Raw genomic sequence first — 21439 nt, 5'->3', positions numbered from 1 at the left:
TAACTGTCTCCCAAAGTTGTGTATAGAAAAGTCAGTCCTTAAGGCAATGGTGTTAAAGAGCTTGGATTGACCCTGTCCGTCCAGATTTGCTCTTTTAAAATGGTTTATGGGAGTAAATTGTGCTCTTCTGCCCGGTGTGGATAAGGGTTGGGCCCTTCTCATCCTGTCACTCTCTGCTGTATGGTAGCACAGCAAGAAGGCCCTTACCACGTCAGAAACCGGCACCTTGATCGTGGCCTCTAGCCTCCAGAGTGTGTTCAATTTCTGTTCTTTAAAATAGGCTCGATTTCAAAAATTCTGTTATGACAGCACACATCAACTGGGAGAGATGAGGGGAAAGACGTGGAGAAAACGCCAACACTCGCAAAAGCTTGAAAAGATGTTACAGTAAGTGGAAAGGATGGTTGTACTCTACCCTCGCTGTGAAAATGGTTTCGTGTAGATAACGTTCACAAGGCATTAAGTTTTACTCTCTCAAACCACAATTCGGAGAACCAAGTGTGCTGTGCCTGTCTGTGATCACAACACCTGGGGAGCTGAGGCAGGAGAATCAGTTGTTCAGGGTTTCCACCACATAGCAAGTTAGACCTTGTGCCACCTAAGACCTCTTCTCAAACAACCAAAAACAAAACAGCAGAAAAAGCCCACAGCCAGTGTCTTATTCACCGAGCTTGGTAGTCGCCACCTCTACCCGGTTCACCCTCACACCCACTGCTCTTAACCCCCTCTCTCCACATCCTCAGATTCGCCTGTTCTGGGCATTTCATAAAAAGTTAAATCATACAATTTGCAGTGTTCTGTTACTGGGTTTCTTCACTTAGTACAGTGTGTTCAAGGTTCATCCATGTTGAAGCATGTGGTACTTAATTTTTATTGCTAAAAAATATTCTGTTGTGTAGGTACACTCACCATGTTTGGCTTATTCTGTCATCCGCTAAGGAACATTTGGGTGGCTGCCATTTTTTGACTCTCAGGAATAATGTTGCTGTGAATATTTATGAATAAATCCTGTGTGGCCATATGTTTTCACTTTCCACAGACGTATACCTAAGAGCAGAATTGCTGGACCATATGTAATTCTTGTTTAACTTTTTTGAGGAATTAACAAACTGTTTTCTAGAGTATCTGCTTGGCCTTATAGTTTTCTTGTTAGTGTATAATGTCTCAGAATTATTATTTTTTTTATTCCACTTGTTATCATTTTGTGTATGTGTATACATGGCATGTGTGTGTGTGTGTGTGTCACAGGATGCACAGCTTGCATGTGAAGGTTGGAGGACAACTTTGTGGTGTCATTTCTCTCTACCTTTCATGTGCATTCCAGGGATGGAACTCAGGATGGCAGGCTTGTATGGCAAACAGTTTTCCCGCTGAACTATCTTGCAGGCCACTTCTTTTAGAGTTTGTCACATATACTCAAACACTTGTTACACAACCTCCTATTTTATTGGGTGTGAAGTGGCATTATGTTTGTTTGTTTTTTTTAATTTTCAGGGCCCTAATAACTCAATGCTGTAAAAAAAAAATATAAATATTTTTTTTATTTTATTTTTTTTTTTTTTTTTTTCCAAATTCTCATGTTCTGGTTCAGCCAGATACAAGTTTTTTGTTTGTTTGTTTGTTTTTTGATGAAAGAAAGATTCTTATCCAGAATCTTTGTTCACTTAAAAAATTGCATATCTCTCTTTTTCACTGTTTATTTGGGTCTCACCTAATTGTTCATCCTTAAAAAACACCGGTGACTTTATCCCTGGACTTCCATGTACACTTTTCTGATTCCCACTTCAGTCTCTCTCCTTGCTCTGTCTTTTCTGTTTCTTCCTGAGTTAGTTTTGCTCCTTTGTTCTGTTGGCTTACGCATTTCTTCTGAGTTGCCTCCCTAGTTGGTATGCAGTTGCTCGTGGCGTCCTTTTAAAGCTGCGGTTACTTCTGTGAGCCTGGTAGTAATGTCCCCTTTTCCAAGCCTGGTTTCAGTGATGACTCTTCTTTCTGCTCATTGTAGGGCACCGGTGACCCCCCCCCCCGGACCAACTCTTTACTTCATTGTGATGTTTTTACCTTTCTTTCACTGATTTATGTTCTTTTTTTTGTATTCTTCTATTTTTTAAAATTCTTTATTAATTACACTTTATTCACTTTGTATCCCCCCTGTGGTTCCCTCTGATTTATGTTCTTATATCTCATTTCTTCCTTCCATTTATTTACTTTTGGTTTAATTTACTCTTGCATCTTCAGTTCCTTTCTCTTTTTCGTGAGATGAAGGTCTCAGACTAGTCTTGAACTCCTGAGTTCAAATGATCCTCTTGCCTTAGTCTCCTGAGTACCTGGGACTGCAGATGACTGATACTACTGGCTTTTTTCTAGTTTCTCCTTTTAAGATTTTTTTTTTTTTTTTTTTTTTGTTCTGTGTGTTTGAGTGTTTGTCTCCATGCGTCTATGTGTATCAGGAGTGAGCCTGGCACACAGAGAGGTCAAAGAGGACATCAGGTTCCCCTGGAACTGGAGGTACAGATGAGCCGCCCTAGGAACTGAACCCAGGGAGGCCGCAAATGCAGGAAGTGCCCTCAACTGCTGAGCCAGTCTCCATCACCCTCCTGACGGTGGGAAGTTGGGCTGCTGATTCGAAATCTCTTTTTTAATATGGAATTTATGGCTATGTATTTTACCCTGAATATGATATTAACTCATCACTGGGATTTGTTGCATGGTGATTTAAAATATTTTCCAGTTGTCTTTATGATTTCTTCTATAAATCATTGGTTGTGTGTCTTGTAAATGTACCTCCCCCCCCCCCTTTGGTATTACTTTCTGATTTAATAACACTGCTTTCCGAGAACACACCTTGTATGGATTCTGGATTTTTAATTTTAGAAACCTTCTTATGTCCTAACATCTGGACTGCTCTGGAGAACATCTGTGTGCTTGGATTCTGCTGCTGACAGGTGAATGTTTACAGTGTCTCCTCAGTCTAGTTGGATAAGGATGTCATTCATGTCTTTCCCTGTTGATCCTCTGCCAGTTGCTCCCCATCCTACTTCTAAGGTACTATTTTAATAGTTCATATTGATCTGACCATGAAAATTCATTATGAAGTTAAAAGGCTCAAATGCAAACTTAGCAATGTTTCAGTGAGATACTTTTTAAAATGTTACTTTTAGCCAGGCAGTGGCACAGCCTTTAGTCCAAGCACTTAGAGGCAGAGGCGGATCTCTGAGTTCAAGGCCAGCCTGGTCTACAAAGCCAGTTCCAGGATAGCCAGGGTACACAGCAAAACTCTGTTTTGAAACAACAACAAATAAACAAATAATTTTTACTTTTAAATATTATAATTTGACTCTAAGTTCAGTTTGGTGCTGTTCATCAAGTCTGTGGTTATTTTATGTCTATACCGTGAGATTTGTTGGTAAAATACACTGGAAATGTTTTCAAACCCTGTTGATACCCACCTCAAATAAATTAACATTCTCATTTTGATCAACTTAACAATGTGAAGTATTGAAAAACACATTTGCTAATTTTTAGTTGAAATGACATTTTCAAAAATAGGATCTTCATCCTAATCAACATTAGTTAATTGTTAAAATTTTCATATTTGTGTTTCATTGTGACCTAGTTTGATTTGCATCTATGAGAATCCTCTGAAATGGATATTTTTGACTCTTTAATGGTAGAAAAGCTGTGTGGGATATGGCTGTTAGCAGCGACACAACTAATCAACATTGAGTATAATAAATTCCTTTTCTTGGCCAAAACTGCCTGGACATTTCAAGGTCATGGATAATGCACTTGTAAAAATATATTTTTTTGCCAGGCAGTGGTGGCACACGCCTTTAGTTCCAGCACTTGGGAGGCAGAGGCAGGTGGATCTCTGTGAGTTTGAGGCCATCCTGGACTACAGGGTGAGTTCCAGGACAACCAAGGCTACACAGAAAGACTGTCTTGAAAAATAAAAAAAATTAAAAAGGAAAAGAAAAACAATTTAATTAAATATTATATATATATATATATATATAATTTGACTTTTCCTTGTATGACACAGTGTGTTCTTTATTTAAAATAGTGTTTTGACATTATAAAAATATTCACATTTTGATGTTATTTTTTAAAGCTGTACGTGTTGTTTCACATGATCTTTCAGCTATTACATTTTATCATATAACTGATCATTTCAAAGGCCATTTGGCCTCATGAAGGATGTGGAATCACAATATAGAGAAGAAATTCTATAGCTGGAAACATATGGTTACAATGGATGAGACAATAATTTAGGAGAAAGTATAGGTAACAAACAACATCTATATAAGAGATTCCAATTGTGAGAAAATGTATAGAAGATGAAGGAGGAGGTGGCTGTAGAAATCTTTATGGGTCTTGGCAAAGAGGCTGTTACTCAAAAATGCATTCCCAAGCAATCTAAATCTGTTTCCATCTCTGGAAGGAAAATGTCTGAGGGAGAAGCTGGTTGTTGACACATCCTCTTCCGTGGTGTGGTTACTACAGTAACTGAATTACATCGTTCCACTTAGATCATGTGCAGTACACTTGGCAACACTTAATGTCTAAAAGGAGCGAATATGATTAAAACTCATCCTGACCTGTGAAAGAAGTGATGCTGTGAAAATGCTTGGCACAGTGAAGAAGAACATGATGGTTCCTAAATGTTGGTAGACACAAACCTGCCTGCTGTTGCATACTTTGTAACAGCCTCACCTAGATGATTTAGACAGCCTGCCTCATAGCAAGTGAGAATTTATTTTCTTTGGCTGTAAATAACCTAGTTTTTCCACCCCTCAAATTCTATGGTTCTGTTAAATTCATATAAAAAATTTGAAAGATTATTCTTTCAATAAAGATGGAAGTTTCTGTTGTTGTTTTCAGCATTCGCAGTTCCAACTAGTTCCAACCACATGAATAAGATTCTTGATAGCATTATCTAAAGCCAAGCTCTGGTTTATTTGAAAACAAAGGGTTTCTTTGCAGTGTCATTTAGTTTGGCATGGCCATGAATCCAAGAATTATTCTACACGAACCAGAGAACAGTAATGTAGTTGTACTTAAATCCAGAGTTCCACGCAGCCATTCACCAGAAATGAATTGAGGGTAGCAGTTACTTCTAAATTTGCAAAAGCTCTAAAATGTACTGGTGGAGCTGGTTGCAGAAATCAAAGTCAGTGGGAGTTTAAAAGTGTGGTTCGGATCATCCAAAGCTGACAGAGAAACTGCTGCTTTGGTTGTATTTGTTTGGGGCAAGGTGGTCTGTGTGATCCTAAACTGTCAATGATGACACACATTTAGAATGTTTACCATTTGGAAAGATGCATTATGACAGAATGGATCAGCATGTCTGATGGTCTTTACTTTTCAGTGGAAGTCTTCAAATAACAGTAGATGGAATCGTACATAGGTAGTATGTCTTATTTAAAAATTGTTGACGTCGTTAGAACCTTTTTATTTTTCTATTGAAAGAAATGGGTGTGGTAGCACACGCATGTAATCCTAGCCCTTGGGAGGCTGAGGCAGGAGAATTGCCAGCTTGGAGGGCACACTGAGCTTGGTGAGTTTAAGCTGCATAGAAAGATCTTGTCTGAAAGAAAGAACAAGAATGCACTTAGCACATCAGAGATTTTCTGGGCACAGCGGAAGGCAAGCCGTCCAAGTTTTATGTGTGCTGTTTAAGCAGCTCAGGCTTTTCGAATTTTCTAGTTGTTTCCGTGGTTGTCATGCAGTGGCATATAGAGTCATATTCAGATTATCCTAGCCCCTCTACTCGCTCTCTCGCTCGCTCTTTCTCTCTCTCATTTTGAAGCAGGATGGCATGTAGCACAGGCTGACCTCAAACACAGTATGTAGCTGAATATGACTCTGAACTCGTGATTCTCCTGCCTGCGCTTGGGAAGTCCTGGGATTGTGGGGTTGAGATTATACAGGTCTCATGCAGTCTTAAAAGGATGGGGAAAATGGAAAACAAGTTGCAAAACATGAACTTAAGGAAGGAGTGGTGGCTGAGTCATTAGCACTTATTTCACAAGCATGCGCAGGCGAAAAAGAACCTACCAGCCTGCAGCTCTCTTAAAAGGCCAGCTTTCCAATCCTTAATGAAAAGATGGCATATACTGTTGTTCAAGGAGATTGGTTCCAAGGCTTGTTTTGTTGTTTTTATGATTTATCATTTTTTGTTTTATGTGTATGTGTGTCTCCATGTGAAGAGAGTGTTGGATCTTGGTAGCTGGAGTGACTGGTGGTTGTGAGTCCTCTGACCACATGCTGTGAACCAAACTAAGGTTTTCTGAAAGAGCAGTGAGTGCCCATAAGCGTGATGCCATCTCTCCAGTCCCAGTCTCAAGATTTCTTATGGCTACAAAAAGTGAAGAACTCAAGCCTTAGACATAAAATGGCATGGTATCTACATATATCCTTCTATGTGCTTTATTTACTTACTTATTACTGACCAGGTCTCATGCGTTGCAGACTAGCCTAAACTCCCTGTCTTGTCAGGAATCACCTTCAATTTATGGTTATCTTATCTTCACCTTCCAAGTGCTGGGATCACACGCATGTACTACCACACACGCCTCACTTTATGAAGTGCCAGGGTTTGAACCAAGGGCCTTGTGTATGCTAGACAAATGCTCCACAAACTGAGGTCTGTCCACAGCCCCTCGCACATACTTTAAATCATCTCTAGACTGTTTATAATATTTAAGGCATTCACATGTGAAATAGTTATTTGACATTACATTATTTAGGGATTAATGGCAAGTATGTAAAGTCAGTAAATGTTCAATACAACCATTGATTCAACCATGATAGGTTGGACTACAGTCTGCAAATGAGGTATTTATATATCTGTATATGTTATATATCTATATATTATATAACACACATATATATAACATATCTACATGTTATATATAAATGTTATATATATGTTATATATAACATGTATTATATATAACATGTTATATATAAAACATATATATTATAACATATATGTTATATATAACATGTAGATATATAACATAAAGATATTAATGTAAAAGACATTAATCAGAGGCTGTATCAGGACATGTCTATGTATCACTTCGTTTGAAGGGACTCAGCCTTGTGTTTGGAAGTACGGGAAATTCAGAGTGCGTTTTTAGAACTTCCTCAGGTGTTGTGCAAGAGGGGGTTTACCGGTTGGGAAGGAGGGATGTGTGCTGGAGTGAAGCCTCAGCTCATGAGATAAACGTGTGCTCTTCTTCCGAGCTACTTCTCAGCCCTCTGGTTTCAACTTTGATGCTTCTCTGCATAATCAAAGAATGAGTCTCCCGGCTGCTGGCAATGGTTCGGTGACTGAAGACACTTGCCACCAAGCTCGACAGCCTGAGTTTGATCCCTTGAACCTACATTGTGGAAGGAAAGACCCAACTCTTGAAAGCTGTCCTCAGATCCTCACATTTGCTAGGTTCTTATGAGTGGACTCACACACACACACACACAATTAAATGCAATGTAATACATTTTTTAAAAAGAATGACTCTTTGGAAAATGACACTTAAAAGAAGCTTTATGTGGACATTGTTGTGATTATATGTAAACCCAAACTGTATTCTCTTTAATAGTCTATGCTGGAAGACACAAGTAGAGAGAATGTCATTGCAGGAGCTGCTAAGTGTAACCACGGCGGGATGGCTCGTGACTCACACTCTATTTTTAGCACCTCTGGGAGGTTACCTTTAGCAGTAATTAAGAATGGAGGTATACGTTTGCCAAGGCTCTAGTTAAGCGATGGCCCACCCATCCCTGGTTAAGTTTACTCACCTGTGTAACAGGCACAGTAATGTGACACGCCACACGGGGGTTGCTGTGTTGATGCTCAACAGCACTGGGAAAACGATGCTGTGACATGGCCAGTGGTCAGTAAGCTTCGATGTTCTTCGTCTTCTGTGTGGTTCTTTGTGTGGATGTGGTTCTGCATGTAGTGTGGGTGCCATTTTACATGCATGTGAAAGCAAGAGGGCACCTTGGGTGTTGTTTCTCAGGAACCGTCCACCTTTGTGTGGAGGTGTGGGAGCGGTCTCTTCAGGCGTGGTTGTATGTATGAATGCATATGTGTGTGCAGGTACATGTAGGAGTCAGAGATCCACCTTAGACACTATTCCCCAGGAGAGATCCACTTTTTAAAAACTTTTTTTTTTTTGAGGTGAGGTCTCTCAGTAGGTCTTGATTAGGTGAGGCTGTGTGTCCAGCCAGCCCCAGAGTCGCTGCCTGTCCACTCCCAATACTGGAATTACAAGCATGTGTTAACTGAGACCAGATATAGCTGTCACCTTTTTATTATTTATTTTATTTTATTTATTTAGGAAGTATCTTGGAACTCAGCAAGTAGGCCAGGCTAGGCTTCCTCCTCAGTGCTGAGGCTGCAAGTTTGTGCCACAATACTAGGCTTTTAATTTTTGGTTTTTAAATAGGTTCTAGAAATTAAACTCAGGACCTCGTGTTTTCTAGGTTAACAACCTACTGAAAGTTATTTTCCCAGCCTTGTCAGTTTGTGTGTGTGTGTGTGTGTGTGTGCGTGTGCGTGTGCGTGTGTGTGTGTGTGTGTGTGTGCATGTGTGTGTGCACGTGTGTGAGTGCGCCTTTTGGGTATACAAGTTTGTACAAATGTATGGGAACACACCTGTGTGAGAAGGCCCTGTTGACACCGGGTGTCTTCCTTGGTCAGGCTCCACCTAATATATTTACACAGGGTCTCTTGCTGGGAACCCAGAGCTCACTGTCTGACCTAGCAGGATGTACAAGTGCCCTACCCACTGAGCCATTTCCCTAGCCATTTCATCTAAATTTAAGGGCAGAAAAACTGTTATAATTCAGGATTAAAAGTGCTGTTAAGTGCCCCAGGAGCCCACAGCAAGCACCCCTACCCTGAACTGTGGGACCAGGGCACCTTCTCAAGGTGTTGATTTTTGGGTTTTGTTTTTGTTTTTTCAAGACAAGGTTTCCCTGTGTAGCCTTGGCTACACTGAGTATCCTGGACTTGCTTTGTAGACCAGGCTGGCTTGGAATTCACATACATCCACCTGCCTCTGCCTCCTGAGTGCTAGGATTACAGGTGTGGGCTGCCATGCCTGGCTTCAAGGTTTTTTTGTTGTTTTGTTGTTTTGACGTTTAGTTTGCCACCGGTTGTCAGGAAGCACAATACAGGTTGAAGGACCAGCATGTGCAAAAGCCTAGGCCCCTCAAAAGAAGGTGAAAGGACTGTCCCTCCCCCTCTCTCTTATTTTTAAATTGTATTTTCAGTTATAAGCATGTGCTGGTGGAGTCCAGAGGTGTTGGGTCCTCTGGAGCTGGGGTTCTAGGCCATTGTAAGCTATGCCATGTGGGTGTTGGGGGTCAGACTCTGGTCCTCTTCAAGAACACCGCCAGCTCCCTGCTGTTGAAACATCTGCCCAGGCTGGGTGCCAGGCACAAGGAAGTGCTCAGGGTATCTCTCCTGTGAGGGACACTTGTTTCTACCTTGCCCAAATCAACTCAGCCTTTACTTTTAGATGACAGAAATTCAAAAGAAGAACACGAACTCCAGTTGGTTTACCAATCCTTTAGCCTTATTTCTAGCGATGTGATATGTTTTACATTCAAAATGTAAATTTATGCAATGTTCATGCACATAAAATTCACAACTAAGTAAGTGATCATGGGATGACTGCTGAAGCTTGCTGGCAGCCTCCAACTTACACAACCTGGGCCTCGAGGCTGCTGAGGCAGACTCCTCCATCTCCTTCCCTGCTGACACCTCTAGCCCTTACTGCAGCGTGAGGTTGGCCCTCGGTGCCAAAATCTGCCTTTAGCACCTTTCTGCTTTTGAGCCTATATGCATCTCCCCTTCGCCTGCACTGTCCATTTTCCCATTCACTGCCTCTCAAACATGATTGTGTTTTGAAAGCTCTGTTCAGATACTTTCTATGATGCCTATAGTTTTCTTCCCATACATTTTACTCCTCCAGTTTTCTACCCTAGGTGTTTTTGGTTGTTTTTATAAATTTGTGACAATCTTTTGTAGTGTTTTCCAAAATGCTGATCACAGTCCATTGGTAAGTCATGAAATCAATTTAGGAGTCCTGGCCTGTATTACAAAGCCCTGACTTAAATAGGCCCAGGTAGAAAAATGTCAAAATTTTCTGCATAAACAAAGGTGTAATCTCATTTCACCGTAGTTTCATCATAGGACTGTGTCACTGTATTAAATGTGATTACTTGTGCTACTTGTATCACTGTGGGTCTCGGTCAAAACAGTTGAGAAACACTTGTAGCTTAGTGTGGACCAGCCCTTGAGATTACTTGTGTAGGGACAGAGACTCATCCCTGTCCCTGTCCACTTCATATCTAGAGAGCTGCTTCATTCATTCCAAGGGCTCATTTTCTTTGAACTTATATTTAAGTCCTAAACACCGTTCTTGGTGGATCTCTGTGAGTTCAAGCCTAGCCTGGGCTACAAAGCTAGTCCAGGACAACTAGGGCTACAGAAAAACCTTGTCTCAGGAAGCCAAAAAAAAAAAAAAAAAAAAAAAAAAAAGGAGGGGTCTAAAAGTGGTTCTAGGAGTGTCACACCATCCCCTGTATGGTCAAGTCTAGCCTCTTGAAGTCTTTCAGTTCTATTTTCCTCTGGGAAAGCTTCCCCCAGAATATCTATCTTCCAGGTCCTGGGTCCTATATGGGGCTCTGTCCTCATTTTGTCTTGAAACCCTTAGCTTCTGAACTCTGCTCCTTTGGTTCATTCAGTTATTCTGGGTCAGGTACATCATCTAATAGCTTCCTCAGAAAGTATGCATGGGAAGTGAATTTTTAAAAAAGATTTATTCATTCGTTTGTTTATTCAATCATTCGTTCATTCATTATGTATACAGGGTTCTGCCTGCACAACAGAAGAGGGTACCAGATCTCATAGATGGTTGTGAGCCACCATGTGGTTGCTGGGAACTGAATTCCAGGACCTTTGGAAGAGCAGCTAGTGCTCTTAACCTCTGAGCCATCTCTCCCACCCTAGGAAGTTAATTTTTTGTATGTTCACACTGGCAATAAAGTCCAGGCTTCATTCATGTTAGGCGAATACTCTTCTGCTGAGGTCTGCCCTGGCTTCTTAGCTGTAGGTTACCTGAAAATGCTTATCTCCTGTCTTCACATTGAGTGGTAAGTCTGTCCAGTTACAGAACTCTAGTAGAAAATTATTTCCCTCAGACTTTTAAAACCATTGCTCCATTGTTTGCTAGTTCCCACTGTTGCTATTAAGAGATCATACCATTTTTATTTCAACTTTTGCATGTGACTGGCTTCTTCCTCTGTGGAAACTTTTAAGCTCCCTTTGTACTTTTTATTCTGAACTTTTACACTGAATTTTTTTCTTAACTTATGATGAAGAACATTTTTTTGCCATTATGCTAGAATTCATGTTGTTCTTTTCATGAAAAAAAATTTGATACTTTTATACTTACTGTTCAATTACTTTAATAGATAAATGGCTTTCTTTCCATTGTTCATGTTGGAAATCTTGATTAGTCCTGTAATTTTTCTTTACTGTGTTTTCCCGCCTGTTCTCAATCTCTTAGATTGTTTTTTGTTGTTGTTATTTCTAAGAGTTGCTATTCTCAGTACTTCTTTATTATTTCATTTGTAAGTCTTTTGTTCCTCTTTCGTGACTGTATCTTTTCTTTCTATTAAGTCTTTTTTCTTAATGTGGAACATTTCATGAGTTTGTATGTCACCCTTGTGCAGGATCATCTAGTCTGTTCTGTATGATTTCAAGTTTAGTATAGAAGCAAGGCCATCTTTCTTGATTTTTTTTTAAAGATTTATTTATTATTCATATAGTATTTTTCCTGCATGTGTTCCTGTACACCATAAGAGGGCACCATATTTTATTATAGATGGTTGTGAGCCACCATGTGGTTGCTGGGAATTGCACTCAGGACCTTTGCAAGAACAGCAGGTGCTCTTAACCTCTGAGCCATCTCTGCAGCCCGCTTTTTTGATTTTTAAATAAAAAATTGGGGGAACTAGAAACTCAATAGTAAAGTGCTCAGTTCAGATCCCTAGCTCCCAGGGAAAAAGTGTGGCCATGGTGCTGTATGTGCTATATGTGGTGTGTCTCCTGAGACACACACGCGCGCGCACACACACAACTGTACTTGCACACACAAAACAACTTTTTGTCTGTCTTCTAGCATTGTTTCCTATTTATATATTTATTTATTATTCATTTTTGTTTTGGGTTTGTTTTGTTTTGTTTTCCCAAGACAGGGTTTCTCTGTGTAATAGCTCTGACTGTCCTGGACTTGCTTTGTACACTAGGCTGGCCTCCAACTCACACTAATGCGCCTGCCTCCCAAGTACTAGGATTAAAGATGTGTGCCACCGTGCCTGGCTTGTTTTTATTTATGTTTTAGGCTCCTGGTCATCAGGGGCCAGCAGGATTGGCAGAGCCTGAGCCAGCCTGGGACGGGTTGGGACTGCCTGTGTGTACGGGAGATAAACGGGAACTGTAGTTGTTTGAGTCAGCAAAATCGAGAGGCCGTGTGGTAACCGGAGGTTGATTCACTGTGGAGGCTTGTTGGAGTGAAATGTGCCACGGTAGTTCTGTGGTAGGAGAGGAATGACACGCATCGTTTGGGAACTGATTAAAGAAAAAACTCATTTTTTTTCCTTGTGTGGAAATGGATCTGCCCAGATGAATGGATTGCTCTTCCTTGTAGCTAGTAAACTCAGAAACACAATCAAAGTTATTTCAAGGTTTACCCTACCTCTTTTATTTTTTCACGTAGATATAACTGTGTTTTGTGAATAAAGCTTTTAAGATTAAAAAAAATAGATTTATTGATTTTATTTTCTGTGTATGAGTGTTCGCTTGAGTGTATGTATATACACCATGGGCATTCCCGGTGCCCACAGTGGTCATGAGAGGGTGCCAGGGCCACTGAAGCTGCAGTTACAGATGGTTGTAAGCCTCCCTGTGGGTACTGGAAATGGACCCCAAGTCCTCGGTAAGGCCAGTAAGCGCTTTTGTTGCCGAGCCATCTGCAGCCCCACACTGTTTCCTACTTTTATTCTAGTTTGTTTATTAAGTTGCTTCTTTGTGTTGTTTTTCCTCTAGTGCTTGGATGATATACTTAAGAATGAGAGTCTAAAAGAATTCACTGAAAAACCAAGAAAAAAAAAAAGGCTGCATTAAAAACTGAGTAAAGGTTTGTGTTTCTGGATGATACTGTGCATAGTCAGTTTCATGCTATTGTAACCGAATGATGGAGAATGACTAATATATAAAGAACAGAACTTTATTGGTCGCAGTTCTAGAGTCTTGGACAAGGCACCAGCCATTTTGCTTACTGAGTGCCAGGTCCCTCTTCCAAGATGGCGCTTTGAACATTGCATCCTCTGGAGGACAGGATCAGTTTTATAAAAACCTCAAGCTTTGTTTTTTTTTTTTTTTTTTTTCAAGAGTTTGACTGTGTAGCTCTGGTTGTCCTGGAATGTACTCCATGGACCAGACTGGCCTCAGACTCACTGAGAACCTCCTGCCTCTGCCACCCAAGAGCTGAGATTAAAGTTGTACGTCATCATGCCCAGCCATTGCGTCCATCTTCCAGGATCCAGGGGAGGCCTCTCTCACGTCCTCTTCGTTGTCCCAGAGAATGTTACACCACTCAGTATCAAGCGTGTGCTCACAGCTGCTCTGATCCTGGAGGGTAGGGCCACACAGCATGTGTTTTCCCTGTCTGAGGAGACGTTCTGAAAGGAGGAATGAGCGCAGCCATCCTTGTAGTGACATTTCAAAGAAGTCTTTCCATGAACAAATTTCTACATAGAGGACTCAAAAAAAATTAAAAAAGCAAACTAATAATAGTAATGGAGAGAAGGTGGGAATGCTGAGATTAATTAGCCAGCATTGATGTGTTTATGAAGGTGAAGTCTGTGGGATATTCATCCATCTGCCACAGGGCATAGAAAGAAGCTCGTGTAGATTTAAGTTCCAGGACAGCAAAGTTTGCTTTTGTTCCTGTAATCTTAGACTTTGGCGGGTCAGTGTGTGTTGGTCTCCCACGGCTAATTCAAACACTGAGGGCTGTGGGATTAGAGGAGGCCTCCATTCGGGACATGCTGGATGTGGTGTTCTGTATATTTTGAGTTCTCATTTTAAGGTGTGATGCCTGTTTTAGAAATAGACTGTTTTCCTAACCCCATTTAATTTTTTTTTTCTTTTTGAGACTGTGACCATGGTTTTCCATCACAGTAATTTCTATAAAACTTCACACAGAGGAATTACTTAGAAATAAAAGACAATCTTTGTGTAAACAGCTCTTTTTTTTTTTTTTTTTCTTTTTAGTGCAGATCTGGTGCCTGTTTTGAAAAGCCCAGGGCTAGACTTGGGAGAAACAAGAGTTGATGTGACAACGCGTTATAGAAGAATGGTGTCCTGTGTGATTGTGTTCACATGTTCTTTCTTGTGTCTGTTTTGATATAAAGCTGAAACATCCCTACATGTTTTAAACCTTTAGCCATTTAGAAACTTCTTTTTAATCTGCTTAGAATCTTTATTAGAAGTGAACACAAGACAGGCATTGTGACATAGATCTGGAATCTCACTATTGGAAGACTGAGGCAGGATGGGAAGTTCTAGGCCTGACTGGGCTGTGCAGTGTGCTTTATTGCACAGCACACAGCATGCAGACAACACAGCTGTGTGCTTCACACGGCACGCAGACAGGACACAAGCCTTGGTGGTCAGGTCTGGACTCAGTTCCTGGACTGGGATAGACTTGCTAACAGCAGGTGTTTGAACCAGTTGTGTGGTGTTTCACTCTCTGTCAGAGTGCATGTGGCTTTCCCCAGAGAACCCAAGGAAGGTATGACCTCCACAGTCCTCAGCACCTGTATTGGCTCTTCATTATATGCAAAATCAAGCACAGTGCCTTTTTTTTCTGATGTATATTCATTCTGCTGAGTCAAAGCTACCCGTAAGGTCAGGCTTGGTGGCTCACACCTGTAATTCCAGAACCTGGGAGACTGCAGCAGGAGGATTGTTGTGACTTCAAAGGCAGCGAGAGCTAAGTGGTGGGACTTTGTCTCAAAGAACAATTTTTGTTTGTTTGTTTGTTGAGAAAATTTCTCTGTGTATCCTTGGCTGTCCTCGAACTCTCAGAGATCCTCCTGCCTCTGCTTCCCCGAGAGCTGGGACTACATGCATGCACCACGGCACCCAGCTCAAAGAACAATTTTTAAAAAACTACCGTAAAAAAAATCCCATGATCTTATGAGCCTTAGCAAATTTAATTTGGAAATAGTTTTGGTAAATTTGGAAGATACTGCCACTGAACTAATGTTTGCGTCTGCCGAGGGATTTCTGAAGAATTGATCCTTGTCTGTTCTGAATTAGCAACCTATAAAAAAAAAAAAAAAACAACCTTGCATTCCTGGAAGGAAATTCTGAATTTCTGAAATGATTTGTTTGCTAAGCTGCTGGGACTTCGGGTGTCACCGAGGGGAATTAGTGAACACGCCGTGGTTCGATGGAGTCTTCCTGCTATGGTAATGTGCCGTCAATACGCCTGCTCATACCGAGCGGCGCGTGTGCCCTGCCGCTGCTGCAGCACCACATCAGGATCCAGGGACTTGTCTCCTGCTCACTCTCGGGCAGGAGAGGGACCCGTAGGATCAGCCCAGCCATACTCTCACTTGCATTGACTTCTGTCAGCACGGATACGGAGATCAATAAACTCTGACATGCAGAAGGAACATGCTCATCAATTTTAATTTTGAAAATTGCCTCTGGACTGTTGTCATCAGTTTGTCTGGATTGTCTCTACAAAGACAGTCGACTCATCAGTTTGAAACATGTCATGTCAGTGTTGGCCATCAGGGACCTCTGATTCTCCGTTAAATTATTTCTTGAGAAACTCACTAGACCTTCTAATTTTCTCTACAGAAGAAGGGTGTGGGCTCACTTCCTATCATGCAGAAAGTTATTCTCCTGTATGCTTTTGCATAACACTACCTTTGGACACCATAGGGCACAGTAGACAAATATTTGTTTCATCATAGAAGAATTCTTATGATTTTCTTGCATTTGGAACGCTGTTATTCTAAACTGTATAGTAAATGTTATGTGATTCTGTTGCCACATGGCTCTTTTTTACTCTTTAAAATTGTGTGTGTGTGTGTGCGCGCGCGCGCGCGCGCGCGCACGCACCATGAGTGTGGGCGCCCAAGAAGGCAGAAAAGGGTGGACGATCCCTTGGAGTCAGAATTACTGGCCATCACCAAGCAACCCGACTTGGTTGCTGGGAACCGAACTCCTGTCTTCTGGAGAAGGAGTAAGTGCTCTTAAACCCGGAGGCCATCACTCCGGCTTCTTCTAGTGATGCATGTTTTCTTCAACTACAAATGCCCGCTCCTGCTTTTTAAGGGGAAAGGTGTAATGTATAGCAGACTTGGATTTGTGTTGCTTAAAGTGGTCTCTGGTTTTGGTTTTGTTTTAGACAGGGCTGGCCCTGAACTCACAGTCACCTGCTTCTGCCCGAGTGCTGCGGTTAAAGGGGTGCGCCACCACACTCAGTTGTTTAAAAATGCCTTCAAGTTCACTTTTTAAAAAACTCGTAAACAAAACACAGAGAACATTTCCAGCAAGTGTGGACAGTACAAAGGATAATTAATTGAACCGTCATCCACCCACAGTTAGAGATACAGAATATGAGCAGTATGTTAGAATTCCTGTGTACCTTTGACTGGTTTGAGCAACTGGCCTAGCAGTTTCACTGTTATGTTTACCGAGGGATAAATATCAGAAGTCAGTAGATTTTATTCATCGAAAACCAGCAATAATGCAATTGAACAACAACAGAAATACAGCTGGCACGGTGGTGCATGCCTGTGATACCAGCACTCTGGGAGGCAGAGGCTGGCACATATCTGTGAGTTCAAGGCCAGCCTGGTCTGTAAAGTAAGTCCAGGACAGCCAAGGCTACACAGAGAAACCCTGCCTCAAAAAAACAAACAAGGAGTGAGGGGAGGGTGGGGATCTTCCAAGGAAGGGGAAATGGAGTCATGCTAGCGAAGAGAAATAAGAACAATAAACTTATAAACGATAAACTTCTCTTGGTGGGGTGTGAGGAACAGATAGGCTCATGGTCACAGAAAAAGATTTTCAAAAGATTTTCTTGAGTTTTGCTTGAAAGCTTGAGTATTATCTGTCATTGCCAACAAACACATAGTGACAGCCTCCATTTGTTCATGTTCAAGAAAGTACTCAAGTTGGCAAATGGTGTCATCTGCCAGTCATCCTTTCAAATAAATGTGGTGTTGTACACTAGAGCACTTTGTTCAGCTTGCCCACAATCCCATGAGGGCTTTTCCTGCACTCATGCGACTTTAGTATTTAGCAGAAGTAGTTTATGTGTATGCCCTGTTTTGTCAAATGGAAAATTGAGATCAAGGTTAAAAATTAATAGCATTGCTCTATCAGCAGCTGTTTTTCTTTTCCTTTTCTTAAGATAGTGGTGCTAACGATTGAAATCATACACATCAGGCAGGTGCTCAATTGTGAGCCTAAAGCTCACAATCTACCTTTAAGAAAAGATTTAGCCGAATGTGATGGTGTGCGCTATAATCCCAGCACTCAGGAGGCAGAGGCAGGCGGATCTCTGTGAGTTTGAGGACAGCCTGGTTTACAGAGGGAGTTCCAGGACAGCCAAGACTACGCAGAGAAACCTTGTCTCGAAAAGCCAAAAGAAAAAAGAAAGAAAAGATTATTTAAACTCTTTTGGTGTGTGTGTTTGTGTGTGTGTGTGTGTGTGTTTGCTTGTATGTGCACATGAGTCCAGGTGTCCCAGGAGGTTACAAGATGGTGCCGGATCCCCTAGGGCTGCAGGTGAAGTTCGTGGCAAGCGAGCTGATCCAAGTGCTGGGAACCGAACTTGGAGAGTCCTCCACAAGAACAATGTATGCTCCGAACAGCTGAGCCATCTCTCGGGCCCCAGCATCCTCCCCTTTGACTTCAAGCATGAGGCCAGGAGGAGCGCAGTGATTGCTAACACAGTGTCCTGCTGCCTGACTGGCCAGTGAGCCAGTAGTTCTCATTGTTTTACTATCAGTGCAAATGTAACACATTGAAAAAGGCAAATAACCTCACTGAAAAATAGTTTGACTTTACAGATTCCCTGGAGAGGTCTTAGGGCCTTCCAGAATTATGTGACTATACTTTGAACACTGCTAGTATTATACTGTCTAGTTTAGAACTAAATTATATGTTTATATTTGTTTTTTTGAGACAGGGTTTCTCTGTGTAACCCTGGCTGTCCTGGACTCGCTTTGTAGAGCAGGCTGGCCTCAAACTCACAGAGATCCTTTTGCCTCTGCCTCCCAAGTGCGGGGATCAAACGTGTGCCACCTTGGTCGGCCAGTTATGTGTATTTTTATATCACTAATAGGGCTGCTTTCTTAGAAATAAAGTATATGACTCAGATCTGGTGGCTAATGATTGTAGTTCTAGTGCATGGGACGCTGAGGCCAGAGGATTGCTGAGAGTAAGACCCTGGGTATTGTTTTGTTTTAAGGAAAAATAAGTAATAGATATGCATATTTCTAAATCTTAAGGAAAAAATTGATACAGGTTGACTTAAAAATGAAAAGCAATAGTTCCCTGTCTCACCATTCCTCTGAGCGCAGGGTCTCGGTAAAACATACTTTTCATAGTAGAAAATCTCAAACATACAGAAGGTAGCCTGAAGTATGCAGTTAACCTCCGTAAACTTATTGCAGTTTTAACATGATCTAAATATACTTGCTTCTCATTTCAGCTAATGAAATGTCCCTACTCCCTGTTCCTTATACTCGTCGCTTTGAAACTAATCCAGACATCAGTTATTTTTCACCCATATTTATGCTTCATTTTTTTATATCCTAGACTCTTAAAGAAATAGTGCCACATTTAGGAAAATATTTATTTTATTTTATTTTATTTTATTTTATTTTATTTTATTTTATTTTTATGTCACCAGATAGATATTCAGTCATGTTCAAATTTCTCCAGCTGCCTCATATTTTTTCAGTTTCTTTTAGTTTGATATCCAAATAAAACCAGACAGTACAAAGCAATAGTTCTTTTAATTTATTTACTTTTATTTCATGGGCCTTGGTGTTTTTCCTGCATATATATCTGTGTGAGCGTATCAGATCTTGGAGTTACAGATAGTTGTAAGCTGCCATGTGGGTGCTAGGAATTGAACCCAGGTCCTCTGGAAGAGCAGTTGGTGCTCATAACAGCTGAGCCCTCCCTCCAGCAAAAGCTCTTTTTAAGTCTTTTACTCAATTCACTGCCTTTCTTTTCTCCTTACAATTTGCATAATGAGGATGTGAGGTCACTTGACCCAGAGAATTTTCCACAGACTGTTTCTACTCATATCCCCATGCCATTTACCTTTTGCTTGTGATCATGTTTCCTATAAAATGGATGATAAATCTAGAGATGTAATGAGATTTTGATTCAAATGTTTTTGGAAGAGTTCTTATAACTGATGTTTTATCCAATTAGGAAGCAAAGATGTTCAGTCAGCTGCTCTTTTATGATGTAAGTAGCCTTCGGTGATCATACACAATAGTTCATAAATTAATTTCTTAGAAAAGGTGTTTGTTTGTTTGTTTGTTGTCCTGTACCTGTGGGTGGGCCCAAGGCCTCACATTTGCTCAGCTCTGCCACTGAAGTCTCCCCAGTCTGCCTCTCTCTTCTTTATTCATTACCTGCGGTTCTTTTATGAAGACAGACTTTCTCACGTTGACCCTTTCTTCCTGTGGCTTCTGTGGGGTGCACCTCCTTACTGGGAAGGCAGAATGGAAGCTTGAGTCCACTCTTTGTTTTTAGTTCCTTAGTGCCATCAAAAATGAATTTCTTACTTATTCTACAAATTTCTTAGCATCTTTATAAACTGCATTTACTCATTTGCTTGTCAGAGGCAGGGTCTTCCATAACCTTGGGGCTGTCCTGAAGTGCTAACCTCCCCGCTTTCACCTTCCCAAGTGCTAAGACTGCACACTGGCTGCAGCGCCCCTCGTAGAGGTCTGCTTGTAAGATATCAAGGTAGTTGTGGATTTTCTTATCCTGTAGGACAAACAGTTCTTGGTATAACACGATCACCGCTAACGTGGTCACTTAAATAGAATTTAATAAAGCAAAATAAGAGGCTCAGGTTCTTCCAAAACACAGAATTGTTCTTGGAATGTGCACTGGTGCCCCTCCCAGGTGTGGCTGGTAGGAGTGAGTTTACTTCAGATTATTCATTACAACTGACTATGGCAGCGGTTCTCAATCTTCCTAGTGCGGCAACCCTTTAACACAGCGCCTCATGTTGGGTTGACCCCCAGTCATAAAGTTGTTTCCATTGCTCCTTTTAACTGTAATTTTTGTACTGTCATGAACTGTAGTGTAAATATCTGTGTTATCCCGTGATTCTTAGAACTGTGAAAGGGTCATTCGACCCCTGCAGGGGTCACAACCCATAGGTTGAGAACGGCTGGGCTATGGTTACTTGTTTATATGCTTTTATGGAGAAGCATGCTTTTTTGTTTGTTTTGCCATGTGCTACTTGTCTGTCACACGCGACTTGTCCTGCAGATTTGCTCATGTGGCTCCTCTTAACCATAAATTGCCTGATGCTCTGAATAAAGTTGGCTATTGCATGAGACTTTATTCTTTCTCGCTTATCACCTCCATGCTCCCAGGTCCCACTGCCTCTGGCACGGTAAACAGATGTATCTTTAAGATTTTTTTTTTAATAGAGTCATCTTTAACCCTTTCTTCTTTTAGTTCCCAGTAGATTTTCCTTATATTGAACTAGTGAATTTATACGTTTATTTTAGTTTTGTTCCTATCTTTATTTTGTTTATTTTTTAAGATTCATGTTTTTGTCTTGCCTATAAGAGGTGCAGGGATCAAGAGGGAGCAGAAAGTAAGGGATTGGCCAGCCGGTGCTGGCCCAACTTTATTCTCATGCCATGAGAGAGCCCACCCTAGGCACTATTAATATTCCGCTATACTTGCAGACAGGAGCGTAGCATAACTGTCATCAGAGTGGCTTCACCCAGCAACTGATGAAAACAGATGCAGACACCCACGGCCAAACACTAGGTGGAGCTCGGGAAATCTTGTGGAAGACGGGAGGAAGGACTGAAAGAGCCAAAGAGGTCAAGGACACCACAAGTAAACCTACAGAATCAACTTACCTGAGCCCATAGAGGCTCAGAGACTGAACCACCAATCAGCATGCATAGGACAGACCTAGGCCCCCTACACATATACAGCAGATGTGCAGCTTACTCCTCACGTGGGACCTCTAACAGCAGGAGCAGGGGCTACCTTTGGCCCTGTTGCCTGCCTTGGGATCCCTTTCCCATAACTAGAGGGCCTTGTCTAGCCTAA

At 41.3% G+C, this 21439-nt stretch overlaps 1 protein-coding gene and 1 non-coding gene across 2 annotated transcripts in view; one reads left to right on the top strand and one right to left on the bottom strand.

Moving 5' to 3' along the window:
• Sgk3 (serum/glucocorticoid regulated kinase family member 3) overlaps window positions 1–21439 on the top strand; it is a 97436-nt gene that overhangs the window by 11966 nt on the left and 64031 nt on the right. The window lies entirely within an intron of this gene.
• On the bottom strand, window positions 11707–11811 carry LOC129673786 (U6 spliceosomal RNA). The gene has a single exon (XR_008719716.1). It is a non-coding gene; the product is annotated as a U6 spliceosomal RNA (small nuclear RNA).

Source organism: Psammomys obesus, unplaced genomic scaffold, assembly GCF_907164565.1.
Source record: "Psammomys obesus unplaced genomic scaffold, mPsaObe1.curated_primary_1811, whole genome shotgun sequence".
Taxonomy (NCBI): Eukaryota; Metazoa; Chordata; class Mammalia; order Rodentia; family Muridae; genus Psammomys; species Psammomys obesus.
The sequence above is the reverse complement of the archived record's forward strand: the minus strand, read 5'-3'. Positions and strand labels throughout refer to the sequence as shown.